The sequence below is a fragment of the Parasteatoda tepidariorum genome, chromosome 4 (genome assembly GCF_982258835.1).
Source record: "Parasteatoda tepidariorum strain Cologne lab strain chromosome 4, Ptep-v5.0, whole genome shotgun sequence".
NCBI lineage: Eukaryota > Metazoa > Arthropoda > Arachnida > Araneae > Theridiidae > Parasteatoda > Parasteatoda tepidariorum.
This window is the reverse complement of record NC_141758.1, coordinates 113,816,008-113,834,466: the sequence shown is the minus strand read 5'-3', so window position 1 is coordinate 113,834,466 and position 18,459 is coordinate 113,816,008. Positions and strand designations below refer to the sequence as shown.

Genomic DNA, 18,459 nt, shown 5'->3' with positions numbered 1-18,459 from the left:
TAGCAGTGTTTCCCAAAGTGTGGTACGCGTACCCCCTGGGGTACGGGAACCGTTCAACGGGGGTACGCGTTCTTATGCGAAATATCTTGAAACAAACGAAAATTTAAAATTCTTTTTATTTAAAAACAAAGCTAGTGATGAAAATTTACGATTACGCATTTTTCTATTGCCTATTTTTTGCAGAGTTAACAGTGAATATTTAGTGGTGTCAACAGCCAGTTGCGATTTCTAACTTTTGTGCAATTTTTTATAGTAAAAAATACGCAAATTTTTTTATTAGTGGTACACAGCTTTACGAAAAATTTAGAAAGAGTGCATAAAAGTCATAAGTTTGGGAAACACTGCTTTATAGGAATGAAGATATAAATTATTAGGGATTAAATTGATTGATTAATTGAATATTAAATTGAATGGAAGAGTTTCGTAAAGTTAATTACTAACTGTTTGATTGAGGGGTGATAATGCCAAGAGTTTAATATTAAATATAACAGAATTGTTCCCAACGGATAGTTAGGAGCATGGAAAGAGATCTGTCTTTGGCGATTTATTGAAAGATAAAACAGCCAAGATAAAGCAGTTATTATTACTTAATTTAAAGTAATTTGCCTATAGCACCAAAAACATTGTGAGAATCAATATAATCTTGTTACAGAAGCATATTTGTCGTAAGCGAAATAAGCTAGCTTAAGGAATAAAGAGTTAAAAATAGATTTTGATGTTCCATTTAGTCGCGACAATGAATTTATGAGTTATACATTTGTATTGAATTAAACATTCTTCATTTGCATTGAATTAAAAAAGTTAGCTGTTTCATTAATTGTGATGAAGACAATACAATATTTAAATTTGATTTTTATGAAATTTTAAAAAAAAATTAAATAATAGGTTTAATTTAATTAAAATTAGTTTAAGAATGATTAAAAGAAAAATTTATGAAATGAAAGAAATTTTAAAAACTAGGAAATATCAAATGCCTATTATGGCATCTCAATGATTTTATTTAATACTGAAAATATTCTCGTATTAAGATTATTATTTTATATAAAAAATATCCTTGTAAAAAATATCATTTGATACTAAAACTATTCTTGTATTAAAGATATCATTTAATATCGAAAATGTTTTTGCATATAGGAAAGTGATTACTATACACTTTGTTTTTCTGGTTATTTGTTTTGAAGTATAAACATAAAAAGAAATTTTGGAAACCTTGTAAAAGATAGAAAAAGTTTTGTTTTTCTGCATAAATAACCAATTCTCAAATTTACTAAATATCAACTAAAATGCTTAATGGCTAAGATATATTAAATTAAGCTCCAATGGAAAAATACTAGAAAAGGAGATCTTGAGTATCTTTTCACACTAAATTGTTTTTCGATAATCTTTTTATAAATACCCGCAATTGCTTTCAAATGATAAAGGCTCATTGTAATTGTTATGGGGATGAAGCTTTTTCGATTTATCTTCATTCGTTCAGATTTTAATTTTGTTTTTCAGAAGTCACTATTTTTGAAGAGTCACATAACATGGAAAAATTCCTTTTCGATTCTTAAAAACAAAGGAACGCTTTCTGGTTTTAAAAATAAACCAATTAATTGTTATGAAAACCAATTGCAAAAAATTAAAAATATTTGCCACTGAGCGAACTAAAGGGGTCACAGTACCGTTGCAACAATTTTAATAAAGGTATAATCATTCATTTTGTGGATGCTATACATGCTCATTTAACTTATAATCAATAATTTATCTTCAAGAAATAGTTAAATTGTTAAATTTTTTTGAAATTTAAAAAAAGAAATGAAAAAGTTAAAATTTTTAAGGTTTTTTTATTTTAACATATCTTCAAATTTTCGTTCTTAGTGCTTACAATATTCATCTTAGCATTCTTTTGCATTCGTTTGTTGATATATCAATTAGAACATTTTTTATAGATTATTTTGTAAAAAAGTAGAAAAACGGGATAAAAATTTCTGTTAGGTATATATAATACGCTGCAAAAAATCTAATACCTCTTAAAATGTTTATTCCATGGACAGTTTAAATAAGTGTATTTATACTTAAGATAAAAAAGTTTACTCCAAATCTTTATCTTAAATAGAAAAAATTCCCTATGTACTTAATTAAGATTAAAACACCAAAATTATCATCCACGAGAAGAGGCACTTTAATGTCTGTCTGTTGATCTAAGTTTCTGTTTTGGGGCAATATAAAATCATTCATTACGTTTTTAAGAATGCAGATAAAGAGATGATTTGTTTTCAGTGCATTTGAAATAGTTTGAAGTCTTATTATAAGCAATAAAAAAAATCGATATTTTTTAATTTTTTGGGTACTGCGACCCTTTTAAGTGAACAAATAAACTGATTACATTTTAGTTATCAACTCCGTAGTCTTGAAATTTGCAAACCGAACCCAACCCAGAAGATAAAGGAGTACTCAGGTCGAACATCATTTGTGCATACTCTCCTTCGTGAAAAACTTTGATTGCACTAATTTCCTATTGCATTTCACGAAGAAAAAGAATATAAAAACCCCAATGGTAAAGGAAACCGGAGGAATTATTCTAATTAAGATGGACAGAGCTTGCCAAAACAAATTCAACAATTAAATCGCGTGGAATCGGAAAAATAAGGAGTGAAAATCGAGAAATTAATAAATATTGAAAGGCGGGCCGGAATAGCCTGGTTGGTAGGGCACTGGGTCCATGTCCAAGATTTCGTTGGTTCGATCTCAGCCGGCTGAAGACTCGCCTTGTAGTGAATGGTGACTGATGCACGTTAAATCTGTCGTAATGATCCCGTAACAGTGTGTTCCCCAAAGTGTGGTACACGTACCCCCAGGGGTACGAGAATAGTTTAGCTGGGGTACCCGTTCTTATGCGAAATATCTTGCAACAAACGAAAATTTCAGAAAATTTTATTTAAAAACCAAGCTAGCAATGAAAATTTACGATTACGTATTTTTCTATTGGATATTTTTTGCAGAGTTAACAGTTAATAATGAGTGGTGTCAACAGCCAGTTGCGATTTTTAACTTTAGTGCATTTTTTTTTAATAGTAAATATACATTTTTTTATTAGTGGTTACACAGCGTGAAGAAAAATTTAGAAAGAGTACACAAAAGTCATAAGTTTTGGAAACACTGCCGTAACAAATCAATACCTCTGGGGGTACTGATCTAGGAGTTTCCTTGTCTTCTGCATTGGTTCGAAATGACAAGGCTACGGTACGTTGGTAGCCGATAACGACGATCTAATAACGACGATATAATAACGACGATTCAATATATCTATATTGAAAGGTCAAATAACCTTAATAAATAAATTGCAAGACTATCTTAAAAATGAACGAACGCCAACTGCAATAAACGTCATAAGATGTCGTAAAATTTCCCTATAACATATGCTAATGTGACGTAATTCGACTGACACTGATCTCTGGTAAGAGATGAGTAAACGATGTTCTTTTTTTTATTCGGTGGCCCATGAGATAATTTTATCAGATCAGATGGGAATATTTGAGAGGTCTATCAAATGTCCAGACATTTTTATTTTCTAACCATCGTTGAACAACAGACCCAATTTTTTGGGTTTACCTATATTAATGTTCAACTTCGTAACCTTGTAATTTTGTGTATCCATAATAAGTCCAAAAGACAAGGGAACTTCTGAATCATGTATTGGGAGAAATGTTTACTTTGTGGAGGACTTTTTGATGGAACTATCAATTATTTGAGTTACATGTAGAGGAAAACCGCGAAAACCTCCCACGGTTAGGGGACTCTACTCCATGATCCATCTCCCACCTGAGGATATTTTACGTCAGCACTGAGGTCAGAGCAAGCCGGATGCGGAATTCGTATAAATGGCTTAACTGTTCGTGACCAGTATTAAATAAAATAAAATAGAATAAAATTGTGACTATTAGATATTTTGTTAAATTTATTTTCATCAGTTGAACTGATTTATTTAAAAGTATTACATTAACGACGAGATTTTATCAATTGAAAATATGAAAGTTGTTTTGCATTTAATGACATTTAAAATAGCTTTCTTAAATTTTTTTCACTCCTAAAAAAGAAAGGAAAAAAATAAAACTACTCATGTTTAAAATTAAATTGCATTTCGATTTAAACATAAAACCCTTTTATACAAGAAACGAAAGTAATTAAACTCAGTTTACTTTGAATATCAAATTTTGTGATTTCTTAGGAAAAATTGTTGACACATCAAAGAACATGCCGAGATAATCTTTTATGGAATTTGATTTTTTCCTTTGATGATTTGTAGGGAATGTTTATACATCCTAAAGCTTCAAGTTGAAGTTATACTTATTCGTGGCGTTTGAAATGTTTTCTTTGAGGTACTTGATGAAGACTAGAGATATTTTTTTTTTACCAACATTAAAATTCGGATTTTTGGTATCAAATATCGAAGAGCTTATTTGATAGTTATATTATTTTTGTAATTTTGTCTTGTGTTGCATTTACAAAATTAGTTTCAACTGAACAACAATTTACTTAATCTGTGATGTTTAACCCTAATTGTAAAATTTTGCGTTGTAATACTTCACCAAATTTGGTGTTGAAAAACTGAAAAAATGAGTGAATGAATAAAATGCAAAATCTGAGGTGTAATTTCGAATTTGGTGTTGTATGATTCGAATTTAGTGTAGTAGGAATGAAGACTTTTCACTTAACTGCATAAAGTGTTACACATTAAAAGGTGTATTTGAATCTAAACACCAAAAAATGCTGAATGTTTACGCCAAGCGAATGCTTTTGCCTCCAAAAATGCCAATTTTCGCCATCTTTGGATAAAGTCAAATTGCAACAATAAATGGTTTACTATCGAGCACGGAAAGGTTATGTTTTTTAGTGTATCGCACGCTACAAAAAAAAGGCGATCGTTATGGCGAGTTCACTGTTACGAAAGGCATGAATATTTTTTAGTTCTTTTAATGAAAGATAATCGTGTTCATAAAGGAGAATTTACATAAATTAGTAAAGTATATGAAATCATTTTGTAATATTTAACAACTTTCCGCATCTTTCTTTACTAAGTCTAATTCGAATTTGTTTTAATGTTTTATCTGTGTTATGCATAGAGTTGATAAGCTAATTATATTTCAAGAATTGTTGAGTACATACATTCAAAAAAAATTGTAAATTTAAATTTACAGACTTTTGTGTGTATTATATATCAATGTCATTTTTATTGTTAGAAGTTTATGTGTCAATAAACACCAAAAGTGATCGCAGCTATTTTATGGAAAAAGAAGTGTAATGGAACATTTTCGGATTGTTAAGATGTGCTATTTTTTTTAATGTGTAGGAGAATAAATGATGTAAGAACTTTTTATGTCCATAAAATCTGATTATGAAAAAAAATAGGAAATGGATGTACACAGTACGGCCTATTATTACTGTATAATAACTCTCGTTGAGAACCTATTTGTCATGCTATTGGTTTGTCAAATCTTAGTTAACCTCTAAATGCAACAGATGGCGACTAAACCATTTTTCCACTTAGTCTCAAATAAAGACAAAATTTTCTAGTTTTTTAAAATTTTGTTGACATTCAGTAGCCAATTCAGTATTTATTATCAAATGCGTATAAGATTATTATAATACTTTAACAATGAATACAGCATACCTCAGCAATTCATTTTAATTATAGTAATATGTAAGCAGGTTACATTGATTGTTATTACATTTTAACAATGTGCAGACAATTAAAACATCCTATTAATCTATTTTGAAAATTATAAACCTAATATTAAAGCATAGATTTCATAAGCAACACAACGATGCATAGATCATTAATGCCTTCTAACAATGCACAGACATATTTATCATAATGCAAATTAATTTATAATGCGTATCAAACCATATCGATTATTAAAAGATAGTTAATGTATTGGATTCTTATAGCCTTTTTATTTAAAAAAAAATTCAAATTTGGGGATTGTAAATTTTGAAACATTAAAAGCCAGAGTTTTGTTCATATTTTAAAGGTAATTATATTAAATTTTTAAAAAACCTTTGGCGATACACTGACACTTAAAGATCGTAACTTTGGAAACGTTTACTGTAGTGAATCAAAAGCTTTTTTTAAAGATTTTAGGGAAATTTCTACGTTTTAAACATGTAATATCAAGTTTTTGAGAAATTTATAAAAGGGACTTTTTGTTTTGTTTTTACAACTAAATAGAAACTAGTAAGCAACATGAAAATGGGACAGATAGCATAGATATTTTTTAGTTCCTGACCCTATTAGTTATTCTACTTAATGGGCATTAATATACTTTGTTAACTATTTTCGAAATTAACATACGTAATATGTAGTAGTTAGTATATTAGACTCATTTTTTGAATAATGTGAGAAGCTTGTGTTACAAAACTGGTAAATTTATGGAAAATTATGTAAAAATAACTCATGTTAACAAAATGTTTTAGCTTACATTATAATTCCTAATTTATTAGAATTGAAAAATGCTTATCTTAATTTTGCAGCTAACAAAATGTGAGTTTCCGTTTTAGAAGCAAATTCCTGATTTATTATGATCAGTTTGCCAGTAAAACTGATAATGCATGATGTAGTGTCGTTTATGTAAAGCATGAAACTGTGCATGTTATGTTTATCAGATTAGAAGCAAATGATAATATTTGATGTAATAATGCTTTATCTTCGCTCAAGGCATAGTAAGGGATGCTTATGAATAATATTAGAATATGAAATGCTAGATTGTGAATAAATAATCTTCTATGAAAGCTTTCTTGAGTGTTTTTTCGTTATTAAAGTATGTGTGCTGAATATTCGATTTCTTTGGGGACAATCTATGAATTTAGAGTTAGGTTTCAGCATCACGTGATAGGTAAAAAGCAAATGTATTTTAAATGAAGTAAAAATATGCAGTTAAAATACGAATGGAAAATACCAATATTAAACTAACATTTAGTCAAATTTTTAAATCTGGGTGCAGCTCGAAAAGAGTGTTTAATTAATGTACGCAGATCAAAAAACGTGATTAAGAAAGTGGACACAGGCAGAAATGCAATTTTTGGTGACAATTCAAAAAGCATGATTAAGAAATTTGACACAGTAAAAATTTAGCCTTTTTAGTTTTTATCCCATATGTAACAAATTAGGAAATACATGTGCTACTTTTCCTTACTTTTTTAAATACTACTAAGCATAATCATTAAGGTATAAGCTAAATCCCGGATTTCAGGATTGCGATTTCTAGATATTTTCTTCTTTTATTGGCATGGTAGTCCTTTGTGGGCCAGAGCCTTCCCTAAAATCTTACACTATTCTGCTTTTTTCTTTGCGATTGTTCTCCGGTTAGTAATTCTTGGGATTTTAAAATCCTCTTGCACACAGTCAAGCCATCTGATTTTAGGCCAACCTCTAGTTTCCATTGGTTTGTAATTGAAGATCTTAAAGGTCAAAGAAGAAGGGTGTCCATTCGACCAGATGTGACCATCAAACTAGATGTATTTCAGATATTTAATTTAGTATTCAGAAGTTTAAATTATAAAATAAGTTTCAAAACTCAAAATTCTTACAAAGTAAATTTGCTACAACTATTATAAATTTATAACTATTATCAACTATTATAAAAATTCTTACTAAATAAATTTATTACAACTATTATATATTTATATCTATTATAAACTATTATCAAAATTCTTACAAAAAAATTTAATTCAACTATTATAAATTTATAACTATTATCAACTATTATCGAAATTCTAACAAAATAAATTTACTACAACTATTATAAATTCATAAGACCCGTGGCAACCATGTAATAATTGCTGATTTTTAAAGCTCTAATTTTCTTTTAAAAAAACACTAATTTAACAATAGATACCTAATGATTTAATAAATAGATAATATCACAATACGAATTGATTAGGATCCATTACTTTTTTTAAAAAACACATTACTCTTGTAAGAAGTTTGAAAAACTTAATCAATCGCTTTGTCCAATTTTTCAAATAGCTGTGTCCATTTTCGTGAGCACCCATTTCGAGCTGTGTCCATTTTCATAAACTCTCATCTCGAGCTGTGTCCATTTTCATAAACAAGTATTTCGTGCTGTATCGAGATTTAAAAACTATTTGACGATTTATAAAACTGACAGTTATACAGTTAAGCTGACAGTTATGAAGCACAATTCTAAGACTCAGTGAAAAAGTTTTTCCGTTGGTTAAGAAGCTTAAAAATACCGAATTGAAATTTGATTAAAGTCAATGATACTTTATTATTAAAAGTTCTTTGAAATTGATTTAAAATTGCAGCTGTTGTTTGCAATATTTAAATTTTCTAATAAATAGGAATTAATGAAGTTTTTTTAAAAAATGTATTCTGAACAATGAATGTGATTTGAAGATATTAAATTTACCTTTATAATAAATATCGATTCCTTACATTGTGATACTTTTTTGAATAAGCATTTACAATCCTTAATGTTGGTTCCTAATACTTCAAAATGTAAGTATTATATAAATTTAATTAAATAATGAATTCTAGGTGTAAGTCGTGTAATAAAAGAAAATATAAAACCTGCAAAAGAAACCCTTTGAGAAAATTATAAAGAACCATTTTAATGATTAAAAATCTTGAAACAAAAAAGTACATATTTTTGTTTGAACGGATGTTAGTAAAATAGAGTGCTAACATTACGCAAGCACTAAAACACATAATTCAAGAGTTTAAACAACGAGGAACTTACTACTTTTATTTATTCCTTTGATTTAGTTTTGAAATATTTCTTGTATGTCTAAAACAATTGGACGAATTTATGATTTGAATCTAACAATTTGAAAGGTTAAATAAAATATTTTTAAATAAATTATCAAATAGCAGCCCTGTATTATCATATGATAAGCAAATAATTCATTATCTCATCTTTTAATAACTACCTTGTCCCGCAGTGAACTGATAGTTAAGACACGGTACCCAGCAGATCACCGAACTCAAGCATCACTGGCTGCAGTCAGTGGGCGGGTGGGTGACCACTTGTATCAGTCTGCGTAGGGACCGAGGATGTGCGGTATAAGTTCTCGTTAAACTGTTCGACCGTAAAGTGATCGACTTCGTGTGCAGGTCGTCGGGCTATGCCATCCCCTTTGCAGAGGATCAAAATTGTGATGGCATGTCTTCGGATCATCCTCAGGGATGTTTCCCAGACCGTCGCCAATAGCCCATTGTGCAGCTCTAGTGCGACGTACATGAACTATTACTACTACTAATTACTACCTTACGATCCAGCATCTATTTTAAAAAATGTTTTGGTCGAACATCTTGCCTTCGGAAACATTTCTTTTGAGTATATCTTGCATCAAAAAACTTCTTTTTTTTTAAAAAAAAAAAACTTTTTTTCGAAAATCCTTCTTTCTACACTCAGCACTTTTGTAATGGGCAAATTTTAAAACTTAAAAGAAAAATGAGCTACAAAAGGGATTGATTACTTTGTTTGAACTGAGTGCAATTAAATCGATTTTAGCTAGCGCCTACAGTAAACATTTATAGAATGAGGTCACAAGAAGTTCCTCTATCTAGGTTCGCGATGTTTCCGTATTCTTCAGAAAATGTTTTGAAGGAATCTGTTAAATCGGAGGGTCCGTAATTTTTCTGATATTCCCGATAAAAAAATATTTCGTCCTTATTTATCCTGATCTTTAGTTTTTTGCCTTGATATTCCTGATTTCCTTATTTTTGGAGCATTCCATTTTCTACGAATATAAATATAGATTTTAAAATAATCGATTTGAGGAAGGAGGAGATTCGAATTTCTAATGAAAGGTATTTTATTTAATAATTATTATTGCTGAGAATAAAAATTCGACAGTATAGGGTTCATCCACTAACTAAACTGCTGTTTGTAGAAAATGCAACACCATGAAAGAATCATCAGAATCAAATGAAATTTAATGCAGAAACGACTTGTACTGATACAAATAAATGATGAAATTTTCAAAACAAAAGAAACAAATTAAGCGTCCGAAATCAGTATTTGGTGCAGCCACCACGCGCTGCAATAAGTGCTGCTATACGACGTGGCATGGAGTCAAACAGATGTTGAATATCTGCTTGAGGAAGAGAATTCCATATCGCTTGTATGCGCAACCAAAGTTCGTCTTTGGAAACTGCAGGACGCGGATCACGAGTGAGACGCCGACCAACCATATCCCACACGTGTTCAATAGGCGACATATCCGGCGAATAAGCAGGCCAAGGAAGAAGTTGCATGCGTTGTGCTGAACAGAAGTCTCTAACAATCCGCGCAACATGTGGGCGTGCATTATCCTGCTGAAAGATAGCTCCAGGGATGCCTTGAAGGAAAGGAACGACTTCGGGCTGTAGCACTTCACGGACGTATCTGTTGCTATTGAGATTACCCTCAATTCGTATCAAATTGGATCGTCCATGATACGAAATCGCACCCCAGACCATAACTCCGGGTGTTCGACCACTATGTCGTTCAATAATACACTCAGGAAGGCAGCGTTGACCGGCATAACGTCTAACACGAACACGGCCATCATGGGTCCACAAATTGAAGCGTGATTCATCTGAAAAGACAACTTGGTGCCAATCAGCTCGCCAGTCTCTGTGCTCAAGAGCCCACTGCCGACGCAGCCGTCGATGATCCGCCGTGAGGGGAATCCTGTATAATGGCACCCTTGCACGCAATCCACGGCGCAGCAGACGACGACGAATTGACGAAGCCGACAATTGTACACCTGTAGCAGTAGACCAATGTGCTGCCAGCTGCCTGGAGGAAGCTGTGCGATCATTCACCGCCATGCGGAGCAGGTGTCGATCATCGCGCTCTGACGTCACCTTCTGTCGTCCAGTGCCTGTTTTTCGAGTTGTTCGGTGCTCGTCGGTCCACTGCTTCCAAACTCGCATCACTGTGGAACTGTTCCGCTGCATACGAGCTGCTATTGCGCGATAGGAAAATCCTCCTTCTCGAAGGCCGATTATCCTCCCTCGTTCAAACTCCGTAAGTTGCTTGAATTTCTTATTCTTCCGTCGTGGAGGCATACTCAGGTCTCACTAAACGTTTGCCACTAACAAATAATCATAGACTATTTTCAACGTCCCGCTACAGCACTTTATTTATACGCTTTCAGCATCAATTCAGAGGGCGCTGCGCGCGCCACGCACGCGCGATGGCTCTGAAACTTTATTAATTTGCATAATATCCTATAATTGACATTTGCTGCGAATTTCATTTGATTCTGATGATTCCTTCATGGTGTTGCATTTTCTACAAACAGCAGTTTATAAACATGATTCGGGAAAATAGATAGCACGCAGGATTCATTAATTCAAACTTTTTGGGCAAACTTGTTTTGATAATTTTACATCTTCACATTTTTATGTGAGTTAACTCAGGGATCGTACGCTTATTTATTATTTTCATCAAATGCAATAAAAATTTTTGTAGGGTTGAATTTATTAGTTTCAACATTCACGTCTTTCATGTGATTTCAATCAGCAATACTGTCATAGAATTTCTAAATGGTGAATTGAGGGATCATCTACAAGATTAATTTTGCACAGAAATGTATAGCGGCATATTTACCGTGTTTTTGTTTTGAGATTATTGAAACCCTCCCTTTTTTTTAGAAAAATAATTTTATTGTGGAACTCTTTATTTCAATTAGAAAATATAATTAAATATTGGTGCAAGCGAATATTGCCGAAGTGATACTGACTATTTTGTTAAAATTCAACAATATTCTAAAACTTTTTCGATACATTCAATCTAAAACTATAACGATTTTTTCAGAGCTCCATTCATAAAATTATATTGGAAACTGTCCAAACTTTCCGCTCTAAATAAAGTATTTATTCAACTAAAAGTAGTATTGGCTATGCGATATATCCTTATTATACTTAAGTAGTATCCTTTTTTAAAAGTAGTCTGGCTTATAAGTATATACTGCTTCAAAAAATGTACTGATTCTTTTTCAAAAAATGTTGTTTTTTTTCGCTTACTATGAAATCTGCAAAAAAAAATTCACCAGAATCTGTTACATCTATTTACTATCGACAATACCATACTAAGAAAAAAAAGGATTTCTCAAAATTGAGCAAAATTGTGCCAATGTTGATTATGCCACTCACTCAATATAGCTCCGAAACAAAAATATATTTCAAAACAGATCGATATTCAACTTTAACATCACTTATCACTTCCAACTTCTCGTATTGTTTAAATGAAGATGGGTTTTTAAAGCTTATTCGCTCTTCTGCATGAAACTGCGACAAAATTTTGGTACGAAGATTTTAGGGAATTGAAACTGTTTTTCAATTGTTTCCAATGAAATATGTAGAAATAATATATAAGAACTCTTTTTCGTTCACCACATTTATATAATGATTCGTAATGAAGTGTCAATTCGAAAACATGCGATATTTCAAGTCATGTTTTCTTTCTTAAATCTTATTTATTTCGAATTGAGTAGGCCCATTTTCTCACATTTGAATACTGCAGATTTAACGGCGTATTTTTCTCAACATTAATATTTTTAATATCACTTTTGTTCTTGCAATACATAAGCGAAATTTTCCATTGATCTTTCATATCTGTCGAAAAAATTGTTATCAGATCCTCATCTAACCTTGGCTAAATATCTTAAGAACCTTATAACTTTAATGCCCTTTTTAACACAAAAAATATAAACACTTAATCTATATCTATTTCTACCATAGCCGGTCAAATGACAGCTCACTATTAAATTACAGTCCATAGAAGACACTCTATGGAAGTAATAAATTTATTCCTTTTTAACATTTTAACATCAAACTAAGAGTTTTTATGTATTTTTATTTATTTTCGAGGATGAGACATCAATTCATAAAATACTATTTACTCTTCTGAAATGGTAGCTGAAACAATTAAGGCGATAAGGGACTTTCAAATAAGCGAAAATTTATAAAATAAATCACCTTTTTACTTTTTATGTTTTTGAAATTTAGGTATTTAACTGAACATTTTAATGAAACAAATACTTTTTGAATCTGAGCAAAATTTAAGAAGTTATGGCGATTTTTGTTTTGACCTACAATCTGCAGCTAGCATAAGTAGAATACTAGTAGAAGCCATTTTTCTCCTTTTTGAAAAATGTATGAACTGTTCCAGCGAAATGAATTTCTGAGCTGAAACTTTGATACTTATTGAATGTTATTTTGTTGGAAATGTTGATTTAATTTACTAATGTATTTATAAATGATATTTTATTACGATCTGAGGATTTTTTTCCAGAAAATGCTGGTTTTTGACTGTTTTTTAACTATTTGTTTCTATAGTTAAATATAGAAAAAGTACTTCCATTAATTCTTTTTATGTTACCTAGTGTATTATATTTTGAAAGAATTTTGTTACTTGAACAAAATTTCAGACACGTTTATTAAAAAAAACACATATAAAAAATAAAAAAAAAACATTTTAAATTCAAAATTTAATTTTTTTCTAAATTTTAAAATTTTAAAATTTTTGTAAAATTTTGTATATTAGTTGTTTTTAACAATATAAGCCTATATAGAAAATTTCAAACCAATTGCTTGATAATTTCTAAAACAAATTTTGAAAGTCCTTTGTCGCCTTAAAATTTCATTGTTAAAAACAGATACTATAGTATCTTTCTCAACAATGCCAGAATGCCTAGTGATGACAAGCAACAAAGTTCACGATTTGCTGAAATTTTGATTTAACTCTTGTTTTTATGTTTAATTATTCTGTTTATTTGTGTTTTTGAGATAAATACGAATGTTCTGCGAAGATCTGAGATTATTGTGTATTTGTTGCATAAAGCAGTATGTGCAAGTATTAGAAAAATGATACTTTCAGGCTTTGAAAAACTGCTAAAACCCCAAAGTTTATTAAAGAAGTTTCAGAGATTGGTTTAAATTAAAAACCCTTTGTCTGAAACACACAAAAAAGGAATTCAGCTGTAATTTCATTAACTTTATCGAGAAAATCAGTGTTCTCTGATCTACTTTATTCTAAATTCCATTAATTTGCAGAATGATTTATCCCGATTTTTCCAGACACTGACTTAATTGGAAATCTTCTTGAGAAATTACTTTGAAGATTTTATAAAGAGATTCCTAACGATTTTCACGGCGCTGTTAGAAATAAATTAAAACATAGGGAAAGAAATGTCATCTATTTCGTATCAGAATCATGAAAAATTTACAAAAAGAGGTAAAAAAAATGAGTTGAATCTTTTCTTTATGTTACAATTTTTTCCCTAGTAACGATAAAGAGACAGAAAATAATTGAAAAAAAAATAGAAATTTACAAAGAAAAGTAAGAACTAAAAAAATTTTAGTTTTATTAACAGAGCATAGGCTGTAAATACACAGCACCTATATAATAAGATAAAAATTCAAAGAATGCAAGGAAATAAATAAAAAATGAAAAACACTTTAAAAAAAAGGAAAATATGAAAAATTATTAAAAAATAAGAAATTATTTTTGTTTAAAAAAAAATTAAAAAGCTAGAAAAATTAAAAATATATAATCTCGTCATTATCTCACGTGACTATATCCACAAATTAGAGTACTGCTTAATATTGTATTAATATAGCCAAAGGAAATTATATCATTACAATAGTGTGACGAGCACAAAAAATTCGATTCGAAAATAAAGAAAAAACAAAATATAGGAAATAATATATATAGTTAAATTTATATAAGCTAAATATATATATAAAGCTAAAAACACAAAATATAATAAAATACTAAAAGTACCATATGAAGCAAGGAGAGGAATCAAACCCCTAATTACTTTCTAGCAACTTCCAAAAATGAATTAAAAATATATTGGAAACTAATTTGCCAGATTACAAACTATGAAGTTAAAGCACAAATACAGTAATATATCTTTGAAGGCCCTTTTGCACTGGAGCACAGAACCGCATTAAATTTGTCTGTTACTTCGGATTAGTACGAGAATGGATTTTCGCAAGGTAATTATATATTATCTAGGATAATTCAATATTTATAATTAATAAGTTTAAAACTATAGCTTTATATAATTCTAACTTTAAATCTAACATTTTAATTTCGATGATTTTTGAGAAATTATAAACATTTATTAAAAACTATTTATTAAGAAATTATTTATTAAATATTACTAAATTTTTTCAAAAAGCAACTCTTACATTTATTTTGAATTATACATTTTGTTTCTTTCTAAAAAAAAATTATCCATTCTCTTTGTAATTTGTGAAATATATTTTCTAAGTTACAATTAAATGTTATCAATCAGCAGGGAGCAAATTGAAATATTTAAAAAAAACATACACACTGAGAATTGTAAAATTAAAAACATACTTAGGTGATAGTTTAAAAAGAACATTCTAAAATACAATTGTTGAAAAAAAAACAAAGCTTCTTCTTAATATTCTGAAAAGCTAATGTCATACAGAACTTATTTTTTTTAACAGATTTGAACTCAGATCGCAACTTTTCAAATTTAATTTTGGAAAGTTAATATAAAATATAATATATTTTAAAACTCATTGTTTTTGGTGAAACAATATATGCTATGCTTACTTCTGTTATCGTAAAATTCTGGTTTCAAGTTGGGCCTTAAAATTAAAAAAAATAGGGTCATATTAAAAGGTAAACACTTGATTAATAAAGTTCGAAATGAAAATAACAAAATACCTATTTTTTAATGTTAAATTTATGTCTAAAATTAACTAAGCGAGCTTGTGAAGAATTTTTCAAAGCAAGGAGTCAAGAGTTAAAAGAAAACTGTTTTTAACGCGTTCTAAATGGCTTAGTAGAAGCTTATCATATATTTTAACAATTACATATTTTTTTACCGTCGTTGAACAGCCGATCTAATTTTTTCGGTTTACGACTACTAACGCTCAACTACGTAGCCTTGTAAATTTGAACCTAATGCACAAGACAAGGGAACTCCTAGATAAAGTATTGGGAGAAATTTGACTTCGTTTAGAACTTTTTGAAGGAACTAACCCACATTTGAGTTACATGGAGAGGAAGACCACGAGAGCCTCCCACGGTTAGCCTGGCGACATGGGGATTCTAATCCATGATACGTCTACCACCGATAATATTTCACGTCAAGCACTGTGGTCGATGCAAGCTGCATGCGGAATTCGTAACCGACCAGCCATCGCTGGGATTCGAACCCGGTTCAAGGATTGAAAGTAAATAATTTGAAAAAAAAAAAGTTTCTGGCAGACTCTGTTGGAAGCGTCGGAACTGCACTTTAGGGTGTAGTGCCAAGAAGGGTGAGGTTGCAATGAGCGCCTCTGCGCATGTGCATAACTTGCTTGCGCATGTGCATAACCTGCACTTACGCAGAGGATGCACTACGTTGAGACATCCACGTCAACACTCACTATAAACTTACACTTAATAGTATCGAATTATATTTTGTTCAAATTTTTAATAATTCGGGGACACAGGTAACTACGCCTAATTCAAAATGTTGATAAAAATACCAAATATTTGGTAAAATATGTAAACAAAATTTGTAATCTGTTACTTAATACAAAAATATAAATTTCACTTTACTTGGTTTTCAAAATTGTCTATTAGAAATTGCGTTTGTGCCGAGAAAACTTATTTATATCCGAAACTCGACATTCATTTTGAATGTATGATAACAGTAGTTACTTACACTAGCGTGCAAAAGTCTTTGGTCAGTGTGTGAATCGTCTATAAAAAAACAAATTATGCTCATTCAGTTCAACAATTTATTACTAATACATTTCTCAACAATATTTTAATACTCTATGAAAAAGAATTTTTAGTAAACAACAGATATACACAACTTCTATTTAGATTTTACTCTCGTCAATATGACCACCTTTAGTGCGGATGACAGCCTTAGAGATTTGGCATTCGAGAGAGTAACTTTTCAATCATTTCACAACTTAAATATTCCAGGCATCTCGGAGACTATTTATATTGGGGGCATTATGCGTACCCTTCTGTCCAGCTCATCCCATAGTTTCTCTATAGAATTTAGATCAGGTGATTGTGGTGGCTAAGTCATGATTTTAAGCACTTTCTGCTTTTCTTTTGTTTTCACATAATTCGAACATAATGTTTGAACATAATTAGTGAGCTTAGGGTCATTGTCTTGGTAAAAGACAAACCCTTTACCAATATTTCGAATACCAGATGGCACCACATGATGAAGCAAAATGCTATGGTACACTTTTTTTATCCATTGTTGACTTGGCTTGAACTAAAACACCAACTTTTCCTACTCCAAAACCACCCCAAATCATGACATTACCACTACCGTGTTTCACTGAATAACTCAAACAATTATCATTCACGCGTTCGCCTACCAATCGTCGAACATACTGACGTCTTCTGGTTCCTAATAATTCAAACTTTGATTCATCAGTCCAAAATACTTTTTTCCATTAATCCAATGTCGACGTTCTATGATCTCTTGTCCACTTAAGACGTTTTTGCTTATTTACACGCCGTAAAAAAGGTTTTCCACGCACTATGCGACCGTTTAGTCCAACGCTACGTAGTCGTCTCTTGACCGTATCAACTGATATTGGTTTTTTTCTCTCTTTATTCAAATCTTCTTTAATCATAGTGGCTGGAAGTCGTCTATTACATTTGCTCGTAACTACAATATGTTTGTCTTCCATCTTTTTTGTGCATCTTGGTCTTCCTGTGCGTTATTTAGTACATTTCGTCCTTGCTGTTCTGAATCGTGCCAACGTGCATATTACACTTGACTTGGGAATTTTCAGTCTTTTTGCTATTTTATTACACGAGTACCCTTCTTCAGATAAAATTTGAATTTTCGCACGTAGCTCACTTTAATATTCTGTTCCTTTTTTTTCTTATTTCGACTCGTGTTCGCAAAAGTCTTGCTAAAAAAAATTCAATATCAAGTTGTTAGTATGTGTACAAAATTAAGAATTATATTCAGTAATTACACATACAAAAACCGTCTACAACATAGGTTCCCAAAGTGGTCCAGGTGGACCCCCAGGGGTTCATAGGAGACCACACGGGGGTCCACGTAGACGTGAAAAGAAAACAGGGGTTCACAAGTTGTAAGTGGGGGTCCCCGAAAAATTTTCTGGTTTTCATAATAAAGAACAAAAATTTTAGCTTGGATTTACCTATCAACGTAGGCAGGTACAAGTAGCAGCATTCACTAGGTAGGTACTCAAAAATATTCGAGACTCAGTTCAAACACAGAACTGAATAGAGCAATAGATAATAGTGTACACCACAGGTCGAGACTTGCAAAGTACCGCCCGCTCGTCCGCGATGCTTGTTTAGATCTGCAAAGGGTTGAAATGCGACTTGTGCTGTGCTTGCAATCTACATTAGTATGAATACGAATGCCAAGAGCAAACCGTTATTCATTTGTTTCCGGGATTTTGAACATGTGACTGTGAGTGAATCA

The 18,459-nt window shown here is 30.9% G+C and overlaps 1 protein-coding gene across 1 annotated transcript in view; it reads left to right on the top strand.

Moving 5' to 3' along the window:
- LOC139425946 (uncharacterized) overlaps positions 1-18,459 on the top strand; it is a 99,978-nt gene that overhangs the window by 600 nt on the left and 80,919 nt on the right. The gene's annotated exons all lie outside the window — the stretch shown is intronic.